The following is a 27323-nucleotide window of genomic DNA, read 5'->3' as shown; positions in this document are numbered from 1 at the left end:
CATCACATTGGGACTGATTTTATCACTGATAAATTGCTCTTACAAAATTTTAGCTTTAAAAACGAGAGGGAGTTTCTATCCTTATTAAGTTTTCATGATCTGGACCGATGTGCTACTTTTAGAAGAGACAAGAACTGTTCCCTTGCTCAAGTTTTCTACTGTCCACACATGCCAGTTAAAAAAAAAAGTTGTTTTTTTTTGTTTTGTTTTGGGTTTTTTTTTTGTTGTTGTTGAGAGAGGCAAAGGGGCGGACAATTTAACATCAAGATCTGAGAATTTGTCTACCTTATCGAAGTCACTTTAGGTTTGACAAAATTACCCTTCTTTGCAGCCTGCAAGGAATTACAAAGCAAAATAAAATATTTTAAATGCTTATTCATATTGTTGCACTGTTCTGTTTAACTGCTCTGGCAAACCTACTGTTGGTTATAAATTTCTTCCCTGTGCCAAGTCGACCTAGCAATAATGAAATGTCCATGCACCTGAGTTACTCTGGGCCTTTGGCCTCCTGGAACTGTTATTCTTTTATTCTTTCCTACCTACACCTGTGGCTGTCTGTGTGGTGCTTTGAAATGTGTGTATGTTCACAGAGGGCTGCAGCCTGTCAGGAAGACACCTGGCCACATGCACGGTTCTCACCCATATGCCACCAACTCACGGCGCCCTGGGCTAAGTATCCCAGCAGCCAGGGCATATCTTCCCTGCTGACTCTGGCTTGTCCTTTCCCACACCTCAACCCTCTACACTCCAACCTGCCTGACCTCCTGGCTCCCCACACCCAGACCTTAGTGAATGTTCAGGTGAACACTTGGGTCCAAGCCAGCAAAGCCATTGCTATGTTCTTATGTGCTGTGTACAATCCAATAGGTCTTTTTGTTCTTTTATGTGAACATAAGTTCACCAGAAACTCAAATACATCTAACTTGTTGAGCGATGACAGATCTCCCAAGACAAAATGCCTAAATGCCTTCTGCCCTGAATGCTGCACAGCCTGGCCCTGGATTGTATGTTTGTGATTGTATGTTTGTTGAGATCACACGTGGCCCTATGACTTCATCATCAAGAACATTCCCAAGCATTAGGGCAAACTATTGCATTTGAGGAATGACCAAACACCCATAGCACTCCACAAACACCAGCACTGCTGGGAACCCCAGCAGCCAAGCAGATCAGCATGCTCCCTGCCCCACATGGCCCAGCATGCCTACAACAGCATCCAGAAAATGTGAGCAGCTCCACGTGTGTGTGCCTGTGCCCTATGGACTCTGTCTGGAAGCCCTGTACAGCCCCATGATCTACCTGCCTTGGAGGAGGTGGTGCTCAGGGAGCCACACCTGTGGAGCAAGTATCTGTCACTGTGAGGCACCTTCTGCCAGAAGGTGTCACAGCAGATTGGAAAGGTACGCTGTCCTCCTCACCTATCTCTTTGGCGAGCCTGAGTCAGTGACAGAGGTGATGGGGGTGGCCCATGTTACCCAGCAGCAGCTGGCTCCCTAATGGGCATGACAACAACCAGAACAGCAGTGTGCAGAGCCCCTGGAAAATAAACCCAGGCCTCCTTCATCCCTACAGTAAAGATAACTTCTGCCTGCAGACAGTGTCCTGTAGAGCACAGGGATCTCTGTGTCCTGTGTCTGCACTCTGCATGAAGGAGACTCAGCATGGCTTCACCTTGAGATCCCAAAAGCTTCAAGACTCATACAAGCTAGTGCCAAATACTTCTCTGTGAAAACCAAACCCCAGGGTAGGATTTGGGGTGTGAACAGCTTTTGAAAATTCTTGCTACATACCAGTGTGGGTTTTGTTTGGTAGATAAATTCATACATGAGGAAAATGGTCCCATCTATAGCCTTCAGACAGTAACAACTGCCCAATGTCCTCTTGGAAAGTTCTCAAAAGTGATGTTATTATGAGTAGAATAAAAGTCTCCAGAGATGAGTCCTGAACTCCTCTCATTCCTGACTAGGTACATCTTTCAGAACAAAACTAATTCTAATTTTTCTCTAGACAAAACTAGCAGTCATTCTGGAATAGAAGTCTGTTTCATGTCAGTGGGGAGGGAAGCAAAGCCTGGCCTTTGTGTTGACCTATGTCGTATCTATGTGGCTGCATGTCACCAATGCTACAAACTGGCAGGTCTGTCAGTGTTGCACCCTGGATTCTGGTTCTCAGCTGTATCCCCTTCACCTCCAGCCCATGCAGGATGTGCAGCTGCTGGGATGTCCTTTCTAATAACAGAGTGTGCCCAAAGCTCATCAGCAACCCCTCGAGATCGAGAGATGATGTAACATTGAGTATCTGCAGAAAGGGAGTGTGGCAGGCCTGTAGGTGCCCTAAGGACTGCACACACCCTTGGACAGGCTCGCCTTAGGGCACAGTGCAGTGCAGTTGCCATCTCCAGTGTGTGCTGTTAGGTCCACCTAGTCTGCCTGGATTTTGTGTGGTTGAGTGACTTTGAGTTTCTTTCATAGCTCAGGATGTTTCCCTCTGCTGGTATGTTGTTAGAAGGGTCAGGCATTAATTTGTGTGGTTTTATAATTGATGTGCCTGCACCTGAAGGTCACAACAACAATTTGCACCAGGAAAAACGGAACACTCAGAGGAAAGCCTTGCTCATTTTCTGCACCACAAGGGAAGTCTCTGGACCCTGCACATGACTCAGACATGGTCCACAGCAACTGCAGGATTCTGGCATCAGCCTGGTGATTTTGCAGGGCTGCCTATTGTACTCTGCTCTCATGGGCAGCTGCACCAGCGTGACAGGTTTTCCTGCCTCTTCAAAACACAGCGCTGGCCAATGGATATGGGCAGAACTTACTGTTTACACTTTTCTGAGTGGCAGACATGTCCTGTTTTTCTGTGGGAAACTGCTGCCTGGGAGGAAGTATTGACTTCCTTGCATGTCCTGTATGTTACCCTTTCATCTCATCTTCACTCTAAATCTCAGGACTGAGATTTTCCAACCGACCAAAAGGCTTTGAAATTCATGCTCCTCATGCAAGAACCACAAGCTAAAACGCTCTTCAATTCTTCTAACACGCTTGGTTTCTTCAAAGCATGCTTCAGAGTGGGGATTATATCCAACAGCAGTGACCAGAAAAGCCAGTGTTGGCAGTAGGCACAACCCCAAAGAATTGTTTCCTTCACCCAACTTTGAGTAAAGCAGGTCCTAAGAAGAAGAAACCCTAACACGTATGTGCAGTCTGGTAAACCTCATTTCCAGGGGCTCACTGGACCTGGCCATTTCTTTATCAATCACTGAACTTGGGAGTGAGGCCCAAAGGAAGGCAGGTAGGTTCACATGACAACTTTAGCCTCTCTCTGCTCACCAGGGTCAGCAGTTCAACATGCTGCAGTGGCAGTACCATGAGCAAAGCTAGGAGCCTGTTGGCCCGCTGTCAAATACATGGTGGTAAATGAAATTACTCCAGTCCAAAAGCCAGCCTTATTTGCTTGAAGATTTTATTCTGATGCTAGAAAGCATGGCGCAGGAGATGGGAAGTTCCTCCACAGCCCTCAGGAAAGTCCTGTCTTCCTGGACTACATCCTGAGCTTCTCTGGATCTTGTATACCAGAGCACAGATTGGTCACCTGAGTAAAGAAGTTGTAGAGCATGGTGCTTTTATAACACCAAGGACACATACAATGCATACAAAGTTTATGGTTTCTTTCTAATGCTCAGGTGTTTTCCTGCACCAGGTGAAATGTGGAGAGGAGATCAGCAGAGCTCTGACGACTGCACAGACAGGGAGGCTGTTTCACTCCCTTGGCATCTGCAAGGACACAAAATGAGTGTGGTGGTATCAATAGAGGCTCTAATTAATGTTTTGTCTGACAGACAGAACCCCTCTGGAACTGAAAAGAGAGACCTGGAAACTCCAAATCGCAAGGGTGATACAAGGTGACAGCTGGAGAGAGAAAAATCCAGTCGACTGTAGACCTGATTTGTACAAGAATTGCACACATCCACTACCTGTCTCCAGCCAAGGAATGTGAGATTGTACAGTCTGCCTGGCTCACCCAGCATGGTCCTCAGTTCTCACAGGCACCACATTTCAGGAATATATTGAATTCCATCTTAAAAGAGGCTTGGTATTTGCCTGGAGTAGAAATCTATTTCAGAGCCCAGTTACTGAACACAACCCCTTCAGGGTTATGACATGTTTAACAGAGGTCATGAGCCTCATTGGAAAAGTGATTGCAGAAGTGGAGCTTTGGCTAGAGGTTGGGTAACATCAGGAATATTGAGCCTCCTACAAATTTCCCTCCAAATTTGCTGTCCTGCCCTCACATGCATCACCTTCTTGCCTTTTAAGATGGAAAAGGCTGCATGCATGCTTCAGTAGCTACCCAGTGTTTGTTTATTTTTTTATGACCCATTTGCCTTAAAATTATCTTGGTCTATTCCCAGTCTCCACAGATCAGCCTTAAAGTTACCATGTAAATCACAGCTCCCCACATTCTATACACTCAGACAGGGAGCAATAAAGAAGCTATAAAAAGAAATTTGGCACTTTTTCAGCTGATCATCTAAGTGTAATTGGTTGTTCTTCACACAAGAAAAAAGTTGACCTCTTGCCTATATTATTTGCATGGAAGAGGTGAAGCTAGATGGGGTTTTAAAGTGGAAAATTTCTGAAAGATCAAGAAGTGAATGGCAGAAATAGGTCTATTGGCCCAGCTGTCAGGTCTAGGTTTCACCCTGGCTCACCCCTGCATGGAAAGGAAAAACATGTCTCCTCTCTATGGTGGCTGGGTGGACGAAAGAGTTGAGAGCAGCAGGGACCCTGATTTACAGCCCAGCTGTCCTCACTCAGAGGACATGATCAAAGCGCCCTGCAATCCCCCACTGAAGAGATGGGAAGAAACGGCCGACTGGCCATCTGCTTGGCATGTTCAGCTCTAGCATGAGGCCAGGCAAGGGCTTTGTTTTCATGGACCAGAGCCTCTCACAGTGGCTGCTGAGAGGAAGTGGCTGAAAACTAATTCTCAATTAAGTTGTGGAACCAGTAGGTGGGAAGTTCCACGCAGGCCAAAAGCCCATAATCTCGTCTAGAGATGACTTTTGTTAAGAAAGAAAAGGGTTTGTGATGTCCTGTCCACAAATTTCCTGGTGTACTCTGGAGGAGGTCATGACCCCTGAAAACTTGTGCCCCTCTCCACTGAGGAATGATGCAGCCATTTGGAGACCCAGCTAGCAGAACATGAGCAGATTCCCAACCAGAGATATCAAACAGCACCGTGGGATACTGCTCTCTGCGTTGAGCACAGGAGCAGGCCAAGGCCCTCTGTGGTTATGGGATAAATGTGTACAAGGTCACAAGTCATGAGTCCAGGCTGAGCTCAGAGCAGAGATGACTGTGGTGTCCTCGGGCCTTCACCACAGCATGGAGTGTGAGGCATCTGCAGAGACACGGCTTGACAGGGACAGTCATCTTATAATCCTGGAGAAAAGGCGTAAGGCACAGGCCATGCCTAGTGCTGGGCTATTTCCAGAACATGGGGCCAAAGGGGCTCTTTGGGATTTGAGGGCAGGGCTTGCACAGGTGTATACTACCAGCCTGAATTACATGGCAGGGTGCCACAGACCCCTCACATACACTGCTGATGGCCAGGCCACCAGACCTGGCTCACCTCCAGATGTCTGCTTGGAAAAGGAAGGGTACCCATAGTAAGCAAGCAAGAAAACTGGCTGAAGGGACCCTTGTGAGAGCAGTCCCCCTCCCTGCCTGCCACTCCTCCACCGCAACATGGTGGTGTCTTGGATTATTTGATCTTTGGGACTTTCTTTAGGGGAAAAGCAAAGAAGGGCCTTTGTGGAAATGTCATGCAGCTTGCCACCAAAGGGACGGCTTCAGGGCAGCCTCAGGAGGCGCCACTCTGTAGCTGGCATGGCTCCAGAGTATGTGGGCTGTGTAAGGATACTGGGTCCTCCCACATGGAGAAGGCTGAAAAGGAAGCTGATTGATGCCTGAGGGGCTGATTGTTCTTCCCTTATGAACCTGGGTAAGGGGTGGTTAGTGGAGAAAGGGACTGTGATTTGGAAACATATTTATATTGGTTATGGGAAATAAGGAATACCTGAGTCCCTAAAAGGACAGACCTAGGCAGAAGGGATGTGCAGAGTCACTGGGGCGTATGTGGTATAGAGGTGGACTTTGTGGACAGGGGTAGTTTCCACTTTGGGCCAGTCCTGCAAATCCAGCTGTGATTTTTCAGACTCACAAGTTGGAACATACAGCAAAGCATTAGATTCCACCTCCAGCATGTTTATTCCTTCAGGTCCCCCAGCCACCTCCTCACCCTAGCCTCTTAGCTCTAATCCTTCATGTTTACATCACACTGCCTGCCAGGAGGACTAACTCTTGGCCTGTACAGGAGCTTGGTTCTTGAGGCTTGCTCTCACCATCACAGTCATGCCCTGAGGCACAAGCCACCTGCATGGCCACCCTTCCCAAACACCACTACCAGCCTGAAGGAAGTGGTTGAAACATGACATCCACACCTGGTGTTGACCCCTAATGCTGTTGCCATTTCCAGTTTTATTCAGTATGGCTTCCTGGATAAACAGATGTATTTTCCTCTCCTGACCCTTCATAAATATTATTTCAAGGGTGCCTTTGAAATTGTACAAACAATCACCTGTTTTCCACCTTCACACAATATTTTTACTGTCCTTCATTATGCAGATGTTTTTTTTAGTCCCTGCCTGAGTTAACATTCTTCTCCAGAGGCACTCACTTCTGTTTACCTCATAAGCAACAAGTGCCTTTCAGCCAGAGCTCTGTATTTCTAGCATCCCAAATGATTTCACAGTATTTCAGTCACAGCAACAACTGAGGGATTCTTACAGTATTGGAGGCCTGTGCCTTCCTCACAGAGATATCAAGAATTCTATCAAAAAGGCCTAGCCTGACAAGGTTTTCTTCCTTGAAAACCTAAAATGCTAAATTTGGATGTCTTACATTACTGTAGAATATGGGCAAGTGAGGGAAAACCTGCCCTTACGTGCCCTAAAGCTTGTCTTTTTTCCTAACTGTGTGATTTGGTGCAAGCAAAAGGTATATTTTCTCCCCGTGACTATTTATTTATATTATCTACCACAGATAAAACACAAATATGGAAGACTGTAAACGTGAATGGCTGGGGTGAGGTAGCAGAAGCAGTCATCCCATCTGTATTTCAGAATTTAGTGCAACCATAAAAACCATACCTGATAAAATATTAGAAGCAAAATCAGCAATGAATGCATCATCACCATCATAAAGGCACCGAGAAGTCAACCACAAACAAGCACAAAGGGGAGTCTTGAAGGCCTCTGAATTTTGCTGATTTACTGCTACTGCTCTTTTTTTTGTACTTATTAGCTGCCATCCCATCTTGAGTAACATCTCTGAAGCAAGCCCTGAAGAAGCGTGGCAGCCAGAGGCTATTTTTCCTCTGTTCTCATCTTCTGCTTGAAGACCTTTGCTCCCTCAGCAAATCCTAACAAACTTATATGGCACTTGAATGAACAGCTTAACTGTAAACACAGAGCAGGACCAAAGGTGAGATAAACAGGAGCCCAGCAGCTCTCAATGATCCGGGAACAAGGGGCAGAGTTGACGTTCAAGAATTGGACTGAGACTGATGTTTGCTTGCCCCTGAGATCACAGGATGTTGTTTTGAGGACCCTTTCCATGGGGTTCTTGTAGGAAATTCACTGCCTGTTAAAAGCAAAGTGGAAGAGAAGAACAAAATTATCTCCATAGCTCAGACCACTGAGTGACCCTCTGACATGCTCACCCACTGCCTGGTCATCCATCACACTGACCTCATTAGCAGCAATGGGGTCCTCCTGCATCTTATGCACCCTCTGCTAATACAGCTCCCTGGACAGGAGTTTCCCTTCACCAGGTTTGCACAACACACAGAGCCAGGGAGAATCAGTGGAAATACTTACAGATAGATAACCATTGTTTTTCTAAGAGCAGACTTGCATTGCTTTTGGCAACATTTGACACAGCCAGCTTCAAAACACTTGTCCTGGACCAGGAATGTGAAAAAGCTCAGCAGGATTGCACTGAGAGGGCGCCTTACTCATTGAAGAGAAGACTTGTATTAGCTGCTGCTTCCTCAGAGCCCGCTCACTACCTGTGAGACCTCAGCTCATGTGCCTTCCCTCAACACCTCCAGGATGCATGCGGCTTCATGATGCAGTGAAGAGGGTGCCAAGGGCCGAGCTGTAAGGCCAGAGTGACTCGACCAGGTGATGTGCTTGGAGTGCTGGGCTGCACCTTTCTGCAGACGTGCCAGCAGCGTGTCGGTGAAGCTGCTTCTGCAATGTGTTATTTACCTCCATACCCCATAGCATGGCTGTAACTGGAACCAGTGCCTGCAGACAGAGCAGGCTAGAATGTTTTAAAACATAGCTTTTTGCCCCAAAAGATTTTTATATTAAATTAAATTATTTTTTAATAACCAGATATGAATATCAGTGGAACTTTCCCTGGCAAAATATGTCAACTTGGGCATCTTCTTTGTTGTGGGTGGAGAAATACATATTCATAAATTTTAAAAATTCAAAATTTTATTGCAGTTTTCATTGTAATGCTTTTTAACTTAATGAGAGACCCAGCATGCTATCACCATATGAAAGACTTGAAATATTGCCATTTTATTTCCTTTCTTAAATCATGATGGACAGCTGCTATTTAGTACTAATTAAAACACCTTATCTTTTTTCACAGATCAAAGTGTCTCCTGTTTATTTTGTAATGAAGCAGTGTGACACTTTTTGTGTTTGACTTTTTGTCAGACTGTTTCATTACAAACAAAAGTCACTTTGATCTGCAGAGAAAGATAAGATTTTTTAATTAGTACTACATAACAGCTGACCTTAATTGTGCTTAAAAATAGAAAAATGGAATGCTTCATATCTGTTGTCATATCATGCACTAAAACTTTCTGGTTTAAAACACATGCCTGTCCTAAAACAGGCAGCAATCTCTGTAAAATACAAAAAAAAAAAGACATGAGTTAGGATTTTTAACAGATGCTTTGAAATTCCAAGATGTAAATGAAATATGAAATGCAAACTCTAAAATCCCCAAACTGGAAACACTGTGAGGATCCATATTGTAAGAAAACAAAAACTGATTTTCAAATCTCTTTCAGAATTACTCTTCACATCGAAAAGCTGAGGGTCTTGCCCTGAAAATCCATGGGCAAGGACTAAGAAGAAAATCATGGGACAATTTTTTGGCATGTTAGGACAACCCACAGCCTTGGTGTTCCCCTGGCTCCTCTTCACTTTTAGACAGGGAAATAGCCACATCTGTTAGATTTGTATCTGCTACTCTAAATGAGCATTGCCTTGAACAGCAGAGTCCCATTCTTGACTGGCACCTGATGATACTGCTGATGAAGAGTAATAAAGCATCTTTTGGCAAGAAGACAGCACCTCTTTCCTGCTAAACTCACATTTTGAATCAGCCTTTCCACAGATGACTGCCCACAAATTTATCGCCCCTAACTCCAGGTTGGGCACCAGCACCACACATCAGAACCTTTTGTTCTCTGCACTAGCTCTGTACCATATTTTGGGCCAAAGCCAGACTTCCAGTTCTTCTCTCCAGACCAATTCACAGTTTGGGTGCTGACTGCCTAAGGGAACTGTTTCATGCTTTCTGGTGGTGGCTGCTCACAGCAGCAGTGATTCACCCTAGAACTTTCAGTCTCAATGGAATGCTGATGTCTGCAGCAGATGGGCATCTTCCCTGCAGCTGACTCCCACCCATGGAGCTTGCCCCTGCAGGGAGCCACAGGAATGACTCCCAGCTTTCCCATCTCCCAAGGCCAGAGGCATGTCTCATTTCAGCCAACTCACCAGAACAACGCCACACACTCCAAATTGAACCCTCACTGCTGCAAGCACCAAAGAAGATTGTCTATCCCACTGATGCAGAGGTTGCCAGCACAACTAAAGGACCTTCTCCCGAGGAAAAACTGTGTGGAAACAGGAGGGATGGCAAGGGAAAGTGGCAGCATCCCTGCCAGCAGCACATCTCCACCAGCAGCCAGCACCACATGCTTCATGGGAGGTAGTAAAAACCTCGTAGTGGACAGTTATGCAACAGGCTTCCTTGTCTAGCTCGCAGCAATTATTGTCATGCAAGATGAAGATTTATATCCCATGTAGGTTTTTTAGCCCAGCTGGTGTAGGGGTGGATGATATTTTTATTGCTTCTGTATGGAAAATGTGAGAGTAATGTCTTCCCAGCTCCTGGCCCCAGTCATGCTTTCACACAGCGAATTCCACAGGTTACATACTGTGTAATGCAGCGTGTTCCTTTATGAGTATTTCAGGTACAGTATTTTAAGTCATGATCTTTTTCTTGCTCATTCTGGTATTTTAATAAAGAGTAAATGCCTGGATCTTATGCGCCTTCTCCCTGACAATATTCTTTTCATTCCCATGTCACATCTCTCTCACTAAATTAATAGTCCCAAACTTTTCTTTATGAAATCCTCTTCTAATAATTTGTATCAACTATCTTTAGACATCTTCTATTTCTGATATATTCTTCAGAAAAGTGACAAAATCTGAGTACATCGTTTCAAATGTAGACATAATTTTGATTCATAGGAAGGTATCATAATACAGCATTTTCAGTGCTAGCTATTGTGATCCCTACTGATTAAGTAGCCTGAAAAGGACCTTGATGTTTTCCTGAGTAAGAAATAAATAATTTAGGGCCTGTCATGTTACATAAGTAGCTTAAATTGATTTTTCATGTTGCATTACCTTGAACCTATCCCTGCTGAAATTAAACTGCCAGCTGCCTATTCTGGAGATCCTCACATTCTCCTCTTCTTCAGTGCTCTCAGCAACACCAGTACCAGGGCCCAGGCAGGTGCAGCAGATGCGACACAGCCCTCTGGCAGTCTTGTGTGGTGGGTAACATATCCACCATCCTCCACCCACTGCTGGGGAGATGCCTGCTGAGTGTTCTGCTACACCACGGACAGGACTGCAGTGAAGGTGATGTGAGCCCACAAAGAATGGCTACTGTCTGAGGGGCTAAATCCTTGCCTCTGCATGCCCACAGGGATCCTCGGGCACTTTTCATCCAACTGTCTTCTTAACACCTGCCCAGTACTAGCCATAACTTTTCTTTCAGTCCTCTTTTCCACAAGCCTTGGTGGTTGCTGAGCAAGGTAACACCTTGTCTTGGGGTGAACACCTATCTCTTGGAAAGACAGGCAAGTTGAGAGTGCAAGGCTCAGTGATCCCACTCCATTGGTGTGTGTTTCTCCATGGGTCAAACTAGAATTTGGCAAATGACCCTAGCTCCATACACCATCTCTCACCTGATGCTGATGATGCTGCTGGGAATATCCATCCCTTTGTGATTGCTGCTGCTGTTTTTTAATTGTGATCAGTGACAGCACAGGCTGGAGGAGTTGCATCAGTAAAGCTGAGAGCAATGAAAAGTGATTTGGCTGAACCTGGATCAGGAAAGCTCCATACTTTCTTTACAGTGACAAGGAAGAGCAGAATTTGGAAGACAATTGGCAAGGTCGTATAGATCTTCAAGATTTATCTCTTGGTACAGACTCTTGGGGCTTCATTAGAGCTTTTTATCTAGAATTGTCTAAACCCTCAGTAGTTATAAATCAGCACTGCTCCAATTAACTCAATGAAACTGCCAATTGACACTAGATAAGCTCACAGTTTGTAATACAGTCTAGAATTCAACCAGATCACCTGCTTTTCATAAATACCTGTCTGGTAGATTTCCCTCCAGGAGCCCTGCAGACCTTTCCTCCTGGAACTCAGCAGACTCCATGTCCTTGCTGTCTCTCTGGGCACAAAGTAACATCTGAGTGTTAGCTCCATAAAAAGGAAAAAAAAAAAGAAGCACACATGGGTTTTTTACAACAGAGACCTATTAGCAAGTCAAAGCAACAGCTTGGAATGGTGGAGGCACAAATGTAAGGAATCTGTGGTATTTGTAAGAAATGCAGATAGCAGATGATTTGACTTATTTCCAAATACTACAGCAAATGTTCCTCTTAATGCACAGGGTTGTGCTCAGCCTATTGCGTTGTCTGCAGTAGCACTGTATTTATGGACAGCCAGAGGCAAATACATAAACCTTCTTGTAAGAACTTCTTGACCCATACAGTAAAGGGATAATGTTCCTTCTTTCAGCAGTGGATTTCTGGACATTTGCAAACAGCAAATTCAGCATCTATGAAGCCACTGAGTTGCTGTACCAAGAGAGTGATTCAGGAGGTTACTGCAGGACAGTGGGAAAGGCAGAAATTAAATCTACTAACCCACTTTCAGGCTACAGTCAATCACTTCTCCAGCCTTGAATTACAAGCCAAAATCCTGATTGCACTGGCTGCAATCTTCCCTTTTCATTGGGAGAATAATACCTTCATCTCTCACACTCCTAGTCCACACTCTAAACCTTACACTCTTGGTAGAAAGTCACCCAGAAAGACTCATTTATCTTCTTTACAATTATGTAAAAGCAAAGTTCCCATGGAGCAAAGTGCATTTTCTTGCTCTTTAGTTTCCTTAGGAAGTCTCCAGTGAAGACTCTTGAGGAGAGGAAGAAGTCCAAGTTCTCAGTGAGAGACTTCTCAAAACTACTTTGCTCCTGTTCAGGCAAAAATTGGATAAATCATTGCAGTTCAATCTGAATCTCTTGCTGTGTTTTTGGTGGTGATGTTTCAACTCAGCTTATTATTCTCATTCCAGGAGATTTCTCCTTTGCCTGCCTTCCTCTTTCCTATTCTCTACATCACATAGATATTTTTTGCTGTTTTCCTACTGTTCATTGCACTCTATCCCCCAGATGTTATCCATCTTATTCTACCTTTTTCCATTTTCATAATAATTTTTTCTTGAAGTTCAGTCTGAATTCAGGGTAAGCTCTCTGTCGTGACTACAGGGTGCCTGGATATTTTGTTTCTCCTGATGCTGGTTGCTGCATCTTTCCATTTCTCATTGTTCATCCAGCTATAGGTGGCATTACTTGTATCTGTTCTCTGAGGTGTAGGAACATTTTCTGCTTTACACATCTAGGTCCATATGCTGGCCACATTCTGATTTCCTGCTGGGACAATACTGAATATACTGATTCTCAGTCTCCATGTTTCTATGCCATGCCTTAATGTCCACAGGAAGAGGATCAAGTTGCCTGTGCAAGAAGACACATCGAAGACACATCTCTGCCCTGGAGACTCACAGGGCACAGAACCAGAGCCTGTGCCATAGTGTATCACTCTATCCAAAATGTGAACCAGGTTTTTCTGACTGTACTTGAACAATGCTGTAAAAACTCCACCTATTCAAATATCTTTACCATAACTCCTTACAATAACTTAAACCAGACTTTGCATGTGAGAAGTGCTCAGCACCTCTAAATTTACGATCACATAGTTGCTGAGCCAGGCAATGAGATAAGAGATAAGAGATATGAGAAGGCTTCCACAACCAAAAATATGTACAAAGATGGAGCCTATAATCACACAGCAAGTTGGCAATAGGTTAGGTACAGCACTAGGTCTCTGATTGTCTCCACTGGTGCCCTCACCAGATTATATGACATTTCCCTCTCCTCACTCCCTTCTCATCATTTTCTCCATTCCCCCCAAGCCACTCCTTTCCTTTTATTTTAAGAGCTGACTCTGCCATTTCCCATCTATAAGGTGACATATGAAAACTTTCTTAGAAAACAGTCATAAAAAGAAGAACAAAATGAAAAAGAAAGGCCCAATGGAGAGCAGAAAATTACAGTGTCTGGGCCATATTTACAATAATTATAATTATTATAATACACAATAGGGTGTAGAAACCCGTAATTCTCCTGGTGCTTTCTGATTTTTAGATCTATGTTTAGAAATCACATGTCAGAGAAACAGTCAGAAAAGGAATACCATGAAGTCACTTTCCTCTCTATGTTGTAAAGCCATTGGGGAGAATATTTGTGTCTGAAGGAACACGGGGACAAGCAGCTTCAGAAATGAAACCATCATCGTCCGTCCCAGAATAATGTGCTACCTGCTAAAGTGAAAAAATAAGCTCTCTCCTGACACTATTTCACAAAAAGAGGCCCTCCTTTTTCCTCCCCATCCATGTGTCACTTTATAGGACCACACATTTCTCCCACTTCTGAGGCTTTGATGACTCTTCCCCAAATGTCAGACTCTATGCCAGCAGCCATGACCCCCATCCCACAGTAATGTAAACTTGGAGTTGATCCCTTCCTTACACAAACTATTGTGGTGGTATCTGAAGACCTCCTGGCAGCACCTGAGGCAGTCTAACATCTGCCCTATAGGACTCCTTTCCTCATTCCTCTCCCACAGGCAGGAGCATGAATGTAATGCAAGTGTTTTATTTTCCTCACCAGATATCGAAGAGAAAGCAATTTTCAAGTGCCCTCATGCATGAGACAGAAGATGGGAAGGCTTGTGATGTTCTTTTGCTCCTGCAGACAGTTATCTAGCTCACCAGACAGCTCTTCTGGCAGCCCAGAGGAGTTCTACCCATTTGGCAGCAAATTCTGTTGCTCATTGCTGCAGTTTAGTTCTTAAAACTCATGCAATCTCGTCAAGGAAAGGGATGAGATTTTCAGTTCTAGTCAATATGTCTGTCACAAGAATAAGAGCTCATATTCCTACCTAATCCACTACAGAGACTCACCTTGAAGCCAAACCAGTCCATTCTGGTCTTCTCCAAGGGTACAGCATGAGACTTGTGTCTGTTAGAAGAAAGAGAGAGGTGTCTCCATAATTGCAGTTTCTGTTATGTCCACAGGAGTCTGTGTTGGTGTGTATTTACCTCCACTGATCTCTGCACCCTTTCCTGGCTCAGACTCTGCCCTCTGTACCCTGTCTCTCAAGCCCTGCTGTTCTGCTCTAAGCATCACCTTGCAGCTGCTGTGATATATGCCAGCATCTCCTGCAGGGACACTTTATAGCCAGTAGTAAAAGTGATGTTTGAAGTGCTATGGAAGTGCCCATATCCCTTTCAGGGAGCTTGGGACAACTTCTCAGACTATTTAGCTGGAAGCAACTACCGGACCATAACTCCTGCTGTGCCAAATGGACACTGAGGACTTTCTAACCAGCAAGATGGATTAGAGGTATTTTCACTAGAAATAGATTTCTTTCTAAACAAAGGCCCTTAGTTGTCTTTATTAATACATGAATGGGTGATAGCAGCACCTGAATATAAAAACTCACAGTGAGTAATTACTAGGAAACCTGTCTGAGTAGCAGAGCCATGCTTAGTGACACCTGGGTAAATAGGAAATCAACTGGGACCAGCTGTGAAGGAAGAGAGGGTCTGTGTTTTGGGGAGGAGTGAATACACCCTGCCCTCAAGCTCCATTTGTTATTGGGGATCAGTTCTGTGTATTGCACAGTTGTGTAAGAATGTATGTACCTGAACACATCTGTGTGTGTGTGTGTTTCTTTTTCTTTGAATGTTACACATTTTTTGCTGAAGTAAGGTGGAGTGAGACTGTACCATAGATATCCATAAGTAGAAGAGAATAATCCATGCAATATCTATGCCAGTCTGCAAACCCCCTTCCAACCCAGCAGTACATATCAAGATCAGGCTCGGATAAAAAGTCACAGCATTATCCCAAAAATGGAGTGTGTCACATGCCTTACCCAGGCATCCCCCCTGCTCTGGTGCAGGCCTAGAGGAGAAGAAGGATGAAGAAGCACAAAGAACTTAGAGGAGTTCTCATCAACCCTTGCTGTTTCCTAAGGGGCAGGTGGAGACATTTGCATGGTGCCTTCAGCAGCCAAGATGAGCTCTGTCCCTTACAGTGAGGAAAGCTGCCAAAACAAGGAGGTTTTCCATAAAGAGGGCTGAGAGTCACATCTGGCCAGGTGTTCTTGCTCTCTTATGAGGCGGACTGCTACCCCACTTCAAATGAGACAGCCTGAAGTAGGGAGAGAAGGTGATCAGATAGATGCACACAGAGCTATCTCAGATATGCACCTGCCACTCAGCCAGCGCCAGGGAGACGCCAGGCACAGAAGAAAATTTTTTTTCCTGTGACATTTTTGGTGTGGATAACAGAGTTCAAGCAGAGCAGAGGAGCCCAGCAATAATGGCTTCTGTTGCCTTAAGCTAAGCTGCTTAATTGCATTGGACTGGTTCATCTAATCAGGGAGAAAGGTGAAATCCCTTGTTTCTTGCCCCAGCTGACTTTCCTCAATGAACAAAGCCCCTGAGCCAAATGCTGGGTGATCTGAAACATCAGAAATTGCTGAACAGGGCAAACAGACACACTAGGAGTCCTGTGGGCAATAATGTGTGAGCATGTATACACTGAAATGGCTTGCAAATCAGGCTGATTCTGAAGCTCAGTAGCCATGATCCTCCCAGCCTGCTGGAAACGCATCATTCCTAACTTACCTCCTCTCCCATTCTCTGGGCTCTGGGCAGCAACAAGCAGTTCCCAAATGATTTTTGGTATTTAGAAGAAACTCTGCTAAAACATTTGAAATAAGCATCTTTTTTCCATTCAGTGTCTCACAGTTCAGGGTCATTTTCTCTCATTCTTGCCCTTCTCCTCCTCAGCAAGACCTTGGCTTACTGTTTAAAGAACTTGCAGTCACTGTAAGTTATAAACTGTTCCTCTAGAATGTTAAACTAAAGATCTTGATGTACCTCAAATAATCATGGGTAGAAGACTAAAACATCTCATCAAGAAGGCCCCTAGCATGGACTGGTCTCTTTCCATGTCCTGTCACTCAAACATCCCAACTCTGCAGCAAAACTGGATGATGTGGGATAGAGCCTTGGCTAGTGTGAGATCAGGACAGGGCTGGAGCTGACCTAAGAGAATGTGTCCCACAGCATAGAGAGAAGCACTGGTAGTCTCATAAATTTTACTTTGGAGCCATTCAAGGCAAGGCAGGTACCAAAGGAACAGTTTTGGTACCAATCTGGTTTCTTTGACCCATGACAAATTCCACATTAGCTGGGGACAGAGTCCAACTAAACATGCATGGAGCTTGACCCTGGTCTTCTCTCTCTGGTGACTGATGCAGCATCAGACACCACAGTGTCAGAGAGGTGACCCCAGGCTCAGTGATCAGTGCTGTAGTTGCTGTGGGAAGGGGACCCACCACCAATCCAGAGGAAGGGCTCACCACACACATCACTCCTGCGGCTGCGTGTTTATCACCAGCATCAGCCACATCACCTTCGTGCCCCGGGCTCCAGTGCCACATACCCTGCATCTGCCCAGATGTCACCACCCACCGCAGACAATGCTCCAAACCCTCCATCTGCTCTTGAGGGCTGCTGGCTGGCCAGGGCTTACCTCCTTGTCCTTCCACCCACACTTCCAGCCAAGACAGGCTTTCCCTGACAAGGTGGGATTTGTGCCAGGAGAGGGAAGTACCCTCATGCAGGGGAAGAGTGAGCTGGAAGGTGGACCCTGGGATGGCTCTGGTACCATGCTGTGCCTGATCCCTGTGGTGGACATAATGTGTATCCACAGTGCAAATATCACGAGACCTGGCTGCACATCCTGCTGCCACGACTCACCCAACACGTGGCCCTGGGCAAGGCTTTTGCCACTTCCTTCTTTCTGTCTCTCTGCCTATCTGTCTTGTCTAATTAGGTAAAAGCTTTCCAGGGTAGAGATCGTTTCTCCCTGGGCTGTGACACAGAGTGGCTGGAAGTGCTCCTAGACACAATTAACACCCAAGCAGAGCAGACCCTCTGGATATGACAGTGTCAGCAGGAACAGGCATCCCTAATACAAACTTATCTTGTCTCAATTAGCAGGCAGCAAAATGTCAGACCTTTTGTGGTTTGGTTGGAAAGCTAAGGATCTCCCCTACAGAACCAGCCAGAGTGGCTCCCTACTCTCAGCATGCCAGGAAAAGCATGGCTTTTGCAGGCAGTGCAGGACACATCTCCAAAAAGCCTTGCAGGCTTGACTCAAGCACAGAGCAGAAAGGCTTTCTTGATCTTTGGTGCTGCTAAGGGAAAATCTTTGCCTGGTGGCTGGAGATAGCTGGAAGACTTCTGAAGCTCAGCCTGTCTTGCAGGTAGAGGAACAGAGGCAGAGGGGAGAAATTTAATACTCCTCTGCAGGGCCAGGAATTGGACTCAATGATCCTTGTGGGTCCCTTCCAACTCAGCATATCCTGTGATTCTGTGACCCTGGCATAGTTACCACAAGGGCTTAGGGCTGCTCGCCTGCGTCAGGGCAGAGATAACATCACCCTACTGAAGATAGTCTCAAGCAGCCTAATTGCTCCTGCAGAAGGAAAACGTGGGCCACAGGAGCTGCTCTGGCTCTTGGCTAATTGTCAGGCAGTTGTGCTGCTGGGATTGTGTATCTTGGAGGAAAGGCTGCTGAAGATGGATGCTGTGGCAGCCAGCATGGAAATGAACCTTGTTTAAACACCATGAAGGATGGGTGGACAGAGGAGTACACCGAGGAGCAGGCTCAGTTCTCTGCATCCTGCTCCTCCCTGGGGATGTAGTTCCAGGTTGGGGTGCTATGCCAAGCAGGATGGTTGCCATCTCAGATGAAAATGATGAGGGCTCTATTGAGGGCCAAAGGAGAGTAGGGAGCAGGGGTGTGATGGCTGCTGGGAGTTTTAACAGGAGCACTGCAAGGGATTCAAAAGCAGGGTCTCACTCAGTCTTTCACTACCTGCCTGATAATTTCATTGCTGTTTGCCAGTAGATTGAAGATATTGAGAAGAGAATGTCATGAGTCTAGCACCACTACAGACACTGCTAACCTCAAATGCAATCACCACAAACAGCGTAGCAGAATGGCAAACCTGAGGTGTGTGGACATACCAAACCCAGACTCTCCTTGCTAAAATCCACATGCTTAGGATGTTTCCAACATTGCTTATAAATAACACATTTGCCTTAAATATTCGGAAACCCACAGTTATGTCCTCTAGAATTCATGCCAAACAAAATAAGAAAACATTTTGAGATTATATAAGTCTATGTGCTTGAGAGCTGCATACTTAAAATGGTAGTGGCAACAAATGCAGTGTTCTTTCTCATCCTGGTGGACACTGGAGAAGTAACGTGTGTGTCAGGTACGTTCTGGCTAAGGTGGAAACTAGGGCTGGCTTTGAGCATGTGGTTCAGGGAGCCTTCCTCTCCTTCTGCCTGAAGTCCTCTTCTCCCTGCTCTGAACAGTTCACCAGTTTGGCTCATCACCCTGGCAAGAAGTGCAACAGAAGCCAGCTACCCTGATGGAGATCTACCTACACCAACCAGGCTGATTGCAGGACAGGGAGCTGAGCTTTGTGGAGCTTGAGAGGCAGCAAGAGCTCAAGCAGTCTTCCTTTAAGCTCATTCACAAAACAGGAGCCCAGATCCTTGTGAATCCACATGCTCACCAAAAGGAGCCTGGAAATGATCTGAGTGAGAGCACAGATGGAAATCATTGTCATCAGGGAGGCCAAGAGCTTTGCAGGAAGCACGAAAGGATCAGATGTTTCAATGGATAAAAAAGAACACCAGAGCTACATGAGACAGAATAGAAATGTAAGAGATCTTAGCCCTCTTCCTCCAAAATACAAGCCAGCCCTGACTGACAGGGACAAAAGGACATATCTGAGCAGGTTGGTTTGTAATTACCTGCAGCTGCATTTCCTGCCCTTTTTCCCTGAAATGTCTGGCACTGGCCCCATCCCAGATGTAACTCTGAATTAAACCACTGGGAAACTGGCAAGAGTGGAAGGAGGTTCTGTGGAGGGGAGACAAGGAGACAAACTGAGAAACCTCGACTGTGGTAGAGCGCACACATCCCCCTCTTGCCTTCTCCCTTATCTCCCCTTTCGCCCCCACCACTTCTGCCAAGGAAAGATCTTGCCTAAGCAAAGCTCTGATGACAGAACAGCCTGCCTTGGATATTTAGTTAGGCAAGGGAAAAAATTAATTTTAAGACCATCTGTCCTGTCCAAAGAATAGCAGTCTTTCCCAAACTGAGCTAACTCCATGAAATGGCAACAGTAAGCAACATGATATTAAACAATAATAAATCAAAGCTGACATCATTTGGAGCATATCCGAACCCTCCCCTGTGGGGGCATCACTCTTCTGTGTGTCAACAGCAGAAAGAGAAAAGCAGAAAGAAGCTTAATCTGAATCAGATAATAGACAGTGGGCCTAAGATGGTATTCCTGAGAGTTCATCCTGCCCCATTCTTCCTTCCTGTGTCCCTTTCCCATTCTCAGAGTGCCCACAGCAAGCCTTTTGGAGGGGTCTTCTCTGTCTCCTTTGCAGCAGATAACAGTCTAGAACAGCAAAGCCCCTCTGGGCCCAGAGGGCTGGGACGGTCCATCCCACAGCAAACCTTCCAGAGCCTCTGCCTTTGCAGTGAGCTCCCTTCTACAAAACTGCAAGAGAGATGCCCACCTTAGTCCAGACCAGCCAGCTCAAAAGCTCAGACATATTAGGAGCATCAGGGTAGAAGGGAAACACTTGGGGTGGATCTGGAGTAGAGGACGCAACGAGAGTTTGACAGTGACATAAAGTGACAAAAGAGCAGTCCGAAATCACGGGAATGGCTTGAGAAGACATCCCTTTATCTTTAAATTAGATGGAGAGTAATGGGAGAGTATGGGCAGCAGCAGCAGACAGCCAAGCTTGGTCTAAAAGGGATGTGCAGTCCAGACATCTCAGTGACATGCCACTACTGGGATCCATGCTGTGAGACAGAAAACTAGGTTAAAACTCAGATTAAAACTCGAGCTCATCAGGGTGTGTTTACCAAAATGCAATCCCACTGCTGGAATACAATGCAGACATATGCAAGGGATGGCAGGGTTTAGCTATCTCCCTGTAAAATACTAATGGAGAAGTGACTTGAGGGAGTTTTGCTCCTTGGCAAGTCCTATAGCTGTATACTGAGCACTTCAGTGTAAACCTATGTTTTGTTGCCTTTAATAGGAGCAGAAAAACGAAGCCATTTTCCCAGTGGAAGGGAAGGGGGCAAGGGGCACCAGTGTCAGGTGTACTGCAGACAGAGTTTCTGCTCATGTCTCCACTCTGCACATATCCCCCAGGTCAGGATATTTATACCTAGACATAAAGAAGTCGCCACCCTCAGTCCCTCCCTCATTCAATGCTTTCTTCAACTGCATGTCCAAGAAATCAGCCAGCAGGCAAGGGCAAGGTGCAAGTGGATGGTGTTGAGAGAGCCCAGCTTGAACCTAAAAGCTGAGGGCATCTCTAAACTTGTGCTATGGGCACTGTCAGCCCAGTGCAGGATGGTTCACAGTGCAAGGCCAGTGCTGCCCTTCAGCTATTTCAACCTTTGTAAGAGGTTGCAGACATCAGGGTGGACGGCTCTAAAGAAGGCAGAATCCACAGCAGCGGGTGAGAAATGGTTTTTGGATCACACCACTGACAAGCCTGTCAGTCTTGGGGAGCTCTGTGAGGCCTGGAGCTGGGCTGGTGAGGGCCGTGGGGCAGGAAAGATGGGTCCACGCAGAGCTGGGAGGGGATTATAACACACAGTGCTGCTCTCTCTGCTGCTCTCTCTATGCAGACACTGAGATGTGCGTGTGATAAAAGAGAGTATTTACAACAAAGGGAAGAAATAAGGTACTTGATCTTCTTCCTTTCAGGTTTAATGGGCTTCTTGTAGGTGTGCCGCTGCTAATGAGTGTTGAGTCATGCTGGCCAGATCTTTCTCTTGCACAACTTCTCCCTGCCTCCCCAGGTTGTTCTGTATCTGCCCTCTGATACTCTACCTGATGACTAGGGCAAGCACCACTGCCAGCAGCAGGCCTTACGCAGTATTTGCTGAGCTTTAGCAGAACGGGACCGATTGTTTCACATTAGCCGCTGTTTGCTCGGCCAGCTCACTGTTTGTTCGGCTATTCCTCTCCCACCACCCATCCAAAACCCTCCATGGCTGCTTTAGTGGTGGCAAAGGGCGAAGAAGCCCTGGGGTGCAGTCCCAGAGCCCGCGGCCTGCACCAGCACCAGCAGCAGCGGCAGTGCTGGGGCCGCCCTGCTCCCCTCTGGTATCACCCTCACCCCTCCCTGCCCCTGAGCTCTGCCGCACATCCACAACCCCAGCCCCGCTGCCAGGGCCAAACACCGGGACTGAAGGTGAAAGCAGCTCTGTCCTGCTGCATCGGGTTGCCAGCCATGCAGGCCCTGCTGTCAGGGCCAAACACCGAGGCTGAAGGTGAAAGCAGCTCTGTCCACCTGCATCGGGCTGCCAGCCATGCAGGCCCCGCCGCGGCCTCACAGCAATGCCCTCAGCGCAGCCTGGGTACGGGCTAACCCCAGCGGAGAACACACCAGATGGGTGCAGGGATGGCTCACACTGCAGCCACCTGGAAGCAGCCAGGAACTTCAGTACATGATCAGCCCCTATAAATTCTTAATTTTCCTTTTCCTTCCTATTATTTTCCAGGCTACTGGCGGAGAGGTCTCATGTGGCAGGCCATATCCACGTGCATCATTCAGAGGCACCAATCCCATCAGTCAATCTCTTGACAACCTCTGTGCACTGGGGAGCACTTCTCAAGGTCTGCTGTGTGAAACCTCCCATAACAGGACTGTGAGTCCAAAGACACAGTGTTAAGTAGACAGCATTCCCTTGCTGATTCAGCTGAATGTACTGGCACATCATCATCACGGGAAAAAAGCTGAAGTATTTTCCCTGACTCACACGGGTCCAGAGATTCTGTTAGATCTATCCCAGCCTATGACAGTGGGCAGAGCCTTCTGTGAGTGTCAGTGCTCTGGGATTGCAAAGGACAGGAAGGGAAATCCCTTGTGGGGCAGAACTTGGATCCTGTCAAACACACCAAGGAGAACAGAGCCCTTCCACCCCACAGCAGGCATGGGGCACAGGGCTGCACAATGGAGAGCCTCACAGCAGTTTGGGTTCGTCTCTGAATCCGGCCTTCAGTCTCAGAGTGGCTCCGCATGCCAGGGCACAGTGTCCCGGCATTAAAAATACCAAGGCTGACAGATAGTGTTTATTAATAGCACGAGTGGTGTTTATTGCTGAGCAACAGTCAGCAGCTCGGAGGTTACTGCTGTTACAAGCCAAGGTCTGACAGCATTGCCACATTGCTCTGTTCTCAGGGGAGAGAGGCTCCATGTCTGGAGGCAGAACCCATGGGGAGAGGGGCTGGCTGCCTCAAGGACCTGCTGTGAGTGCAGAGGAGTGGGTTAGAGGCATAGCATCTTGGCCTCAGACACAGGATTGCCCCATGGACCGGGGGACCTGGACCAGGGTAACTCAGAGCTCTGCAGTGACTGCTGTAACACGCAGTGCAGTTTGTGCAAATGGGTGCAGAGCAGACACCAGTGCTGAGCACCTACCTTCTTCCCAACACTGCATTCAGCTGCGCTTGAGGCACCATTCCCCAGCAGCAAAGAGCCTTGGTCTCTGGGGGCCTTTCTCAGACCTATATGTGGACTCCCTGCTCTGTCCCTGCCAGGCTCTAGGCACCAAGCTGCTGTTTAGGAGGACACTGGTTTTTAACATCCTCGTTTCACAGGAAAGGAAATTGAGGTGTAGAGAGGAGAAATGATCCACCAAGTGTGAACTAGTGCTTGTGCTCCAGAGACCTCCACAGATTTCATGACTACATGGATCTGGATCTTAGTGATCCAGAAGTATCGATGGAGTAGGACACTTTGCCAGGTGTTCTGCAAAAATTTACATGCCCAGCTTCTCTGAACAGCTCTGAAACAGTCCTGAAAGAGGGGCAAGGGTTCAGAGACTGAAAAAACTTGAAACTTAATAAGCTGTTGTCATTCCTCAGACTCACAGTTCATACTCTGGAGCTGGAGGCCAAATTCACTTTTCAGCAGATACTTCCTTCCAGTTTTTGATCTTACCATCCCAGAAGACTTCATGCAATGCTTCCCACTCTCCAGGTTTTGTTCCTGAAGAGCTGTGTTTCCTAGTTTTTACCAGTTTATGGTTAAAACAGTACAGCATGAGTGTGCTACAAGCAACAGCCCACTTCACTCTGTTTCTCCTAGTTTTTTCCTTTCTCTTTGTCATCACAGGCAACATGCAGGGGTCTCCTAGGGAATGTTAGTCCTGGATTATCTCATTACATATTGCTTCAAGGGAAGACGAGTTGCAGCTGGGAAACTGATCCACCCTTCCCACACAGTGAGCTGCACACCTGGAATTAACATTACATGACTGATGAGCACTCATCCTAATAAAAGCACGACTTTCCTTTGGAGTCAGGCAGTGAGGAGCAGAGGCCCAGGGATAGGCTGGGCATTGCACTGCACACAAAGCTTCTGCTCCCCACTCACTGCCTGCTATCCAAGAATCTCTGAGCACTCAGCAGAGGCCACCAATTAATTCTTCTTTAACTCCTCACTGTTAATTCACTTACAGATCAGGCCCTAGGGCAGCTCAATACTGTTATCATTGCTGTACTCTTATCAGCATTAATAGCTGAGGAAACTGAGGCACAGATCAGAGAAGTGATTGACACCGCACTAATTAGAAAGCAAGGGACAGAGCAGGGAAGACAATCCAAGACTCCCAGCTCTGGCAGAATATCAAGATACACAATCACCTGTAATGCACAACACTATAATTTAAGGGAGTTTCTTCTACACAAAGGGTTTAGCAAAAAGAATCTTGCATAGATGCTACAGCTTTGGTTTGTCTTGGCTACAGGATCCTATCCAAAACTCCTTTCATTCTCTGTAGTATCCTCTGAGCAGGTTCCCTATCCTTACACTGCCTTCCATCTTTACTCACACCCTCTGACCCTCAGTGAGTTAGAGACCAGTCATCCAGTGCTAGCCAGCACCCTGGACTCAAAGGATCCATTGTTTCCTGGTGTCTTCCAGGCTGCTTGGACTGAAAGAGCCAAGGATCTAGTTCAGAGGTATCCACAGAAAAGATTTTTGTCACTAGCATGTTCACACACTTATCATCTGAATGAGAAAATGAGGAGTCCCTGGATGCATTAGCATCTGTTCACACAGGCAGGTCTGCGTGGACATGCTGATCGAGCGCACAGACCTCTTGTGCTCTCAGCTCAGCAAAAGCAAGGTGCCTTCTCTCCTTCCTCAAGGACCCTCAGTTTGGATCAGGGAGCTGGGTCGTGGATGTTTAGTCTGGAACGGTCTGTGGAACACGATTTGGTGGTGTTCCCGTGATATTTCACACAATAAGCTTAGGGAGGACAATGCAGTTGCTTTGTGAGACATGGTGATGCTGTGTCTTGTGACACAGCCTATTAGCAGATTGGCTAATGCTGGGTGTGCAGCTGCTTTCTGTCACGGGAAAGGCTGAAAGCAGCCAGAATATACCTGTGAATCCTGCCTCTAATTATTTAGAGCAAAACACACTGTGCTCCCAGTTTTCCTGCATCTGTGTACCTTGCACACACATGAAAAATAACAGTCAATAACACAAACAGAATTTCTCCTTTATGCGTTACTGAAATCCTGCTCAGTAAACAGGATTATACTTTAAATAGGCTACAGTAGAAATACAAGGAAAGACACACAGATACACGCATTTCTTTTCATGAAGAAAATTGCTAATCAGCCAAATGGATTTTGCTACTTCTGCTTAACCTCAGCTGCCTCTACAGCCCCTATTTAAAACATTTTGCCTCTTTACAGGATCTGTCTGGCAGCCCTCCATCACTGCCTAATTGTGCTGGGTTGGGGTGCAAAACAGCCTGATGAGGGAACATAACATTTTTCCCTTAATTTCACCAAAGTCAAGATCTCCCCTTCTTGCTATGAATGGCTTGGTGCTAGCAAGAATCCCAGCAGTGAACTTCCTGTGTACTGATGTGAACAGCCATTCTCCTGGAGCAAGGAGACAATATCTGAGAGATGTGGATAGAAAAACGAGGTAGTCAGCTAATAAAGAAAATTAACCCAGTGGACATGATTTGCCTACATTCTCCAAAGCTGGAGTTCTTTTATGAGGCTTGCCGCAGAAAGCTCTTAAGGATAACAACTAATCCCTGGATAAGGGTCAAAGTTCTTGCTGGGCATTAAAACTTGGTGATGTGATTAAAGAAAAAGTGAAAACTTGCTGCTTGGAGCAGAGCCTCCAGTGAGGAAGCTGCAGGGTGCCGGTGCTCTGGTGGGTTCTGAGTGATCCCAGGACCCTGGGGATGAGGAGCTAATGGTTTTGGCTCATGGTGCTGGGTTGTCTGGGGTGCCTGAAGGGGATGTAAAGATACTTTGGTGTGAAGCAGTGTAACAGCCCTCTGAAATGGCCCCCAGATAGGCAGAAGGTGAATACCCTGGCACAGAACAGCTGGAACTTCACCTCTTCACCAACATTTCCTGAAGGTCTCCTCTGGAAAAAAATATTTAGCAGTTGCTGTGGATACCCCTGATTGGATGTCTGGATGTTTATGTGTATTTACAGCCCAAGAAGCAAATAGAGCTCAAGTGACTTAAAACTGAGTGAGAAACTGTAAAATATCGACAGCAGGACAAGGATGAATATACAGCTCCCTTTCAGGTTTAGGAAAGGTCTGCAATTGACAACACCAGAAAATGGGGAGCAGATTAAAAATAGGGTGGAACTTGGATGTAAAGGGATATAGCAAGAGCCTGAAGAGCAGAGTCTGGAGCATGCCTGAGGGGATTTAACTGGCAGGATCCAAGGCTAGGAAGGAAAGTCATTGCTGCCAAACCACTTGTCCAGCTGAACCTCACAGCACTTTGAAAACAAATGCAATTGGAGCATGATTGCCTTCTGAGTTTTTTTGCATACTTGGGTCATATTGGATTTCATATCTTCAGCATGAGAGACCAAAATCTTTTTGGTTTGGCTAAAAGCAGGTAGTTTTCACACCACATTGGTCTTGTGCTGGTGTAAATAGCACAAGGTTCTCAGCACTGGCCATCTTGGGCTCTAGCAGGTGCCTCTTCATCTGCATAGTCAATAGCCACAGCATATTGACCCTCCTGTCTGCAGCAGGGCTCTCTGTAGCAGGGGGAGGCCAAAGGGCTGCCCAGGGAAGGTGCATCAGGTGTTGGGGAGGATGGAAGCTCAGGGCTTTCTGCAGACCCTCACCATGAGGTTTCCAGCACTCAAACCAAGTCAAACCAGTGGGAAATGTGTCCATGGGAGTGCAGGAGGTTTCATAACTGGGAGGGTTCCCTACACCTGGGGCTGATTGATAGATAATCTCAGACTTGCCCCACCCCACTCCTGAGACACAGCCAGCCTACTCCTCCTCATCCTCCCACCTCACCTCACAGGGTATCCCTTACCTTCCATTCTCATTGCCTTTGCACTACGTCCTACCTCTCCCAGCAA

This window comes from Melospiza melodia, chromosome 3 (genome assembly GCF_035770615.1).
Source record: "Melospiza melodia melodia isolate bMelMel2 chromosome 3, bMelMel2.pri, whole genome shotgun sequence".
Classification (NCBI taxonomy): Eukaryota; Metazoa; Chordata; class Aves; order Passeriformes; family Passerellidae; genus Melospiza; species Melospiza melodia.
This window is presented reverse-complemented; position numbering follows the sequence as displayed.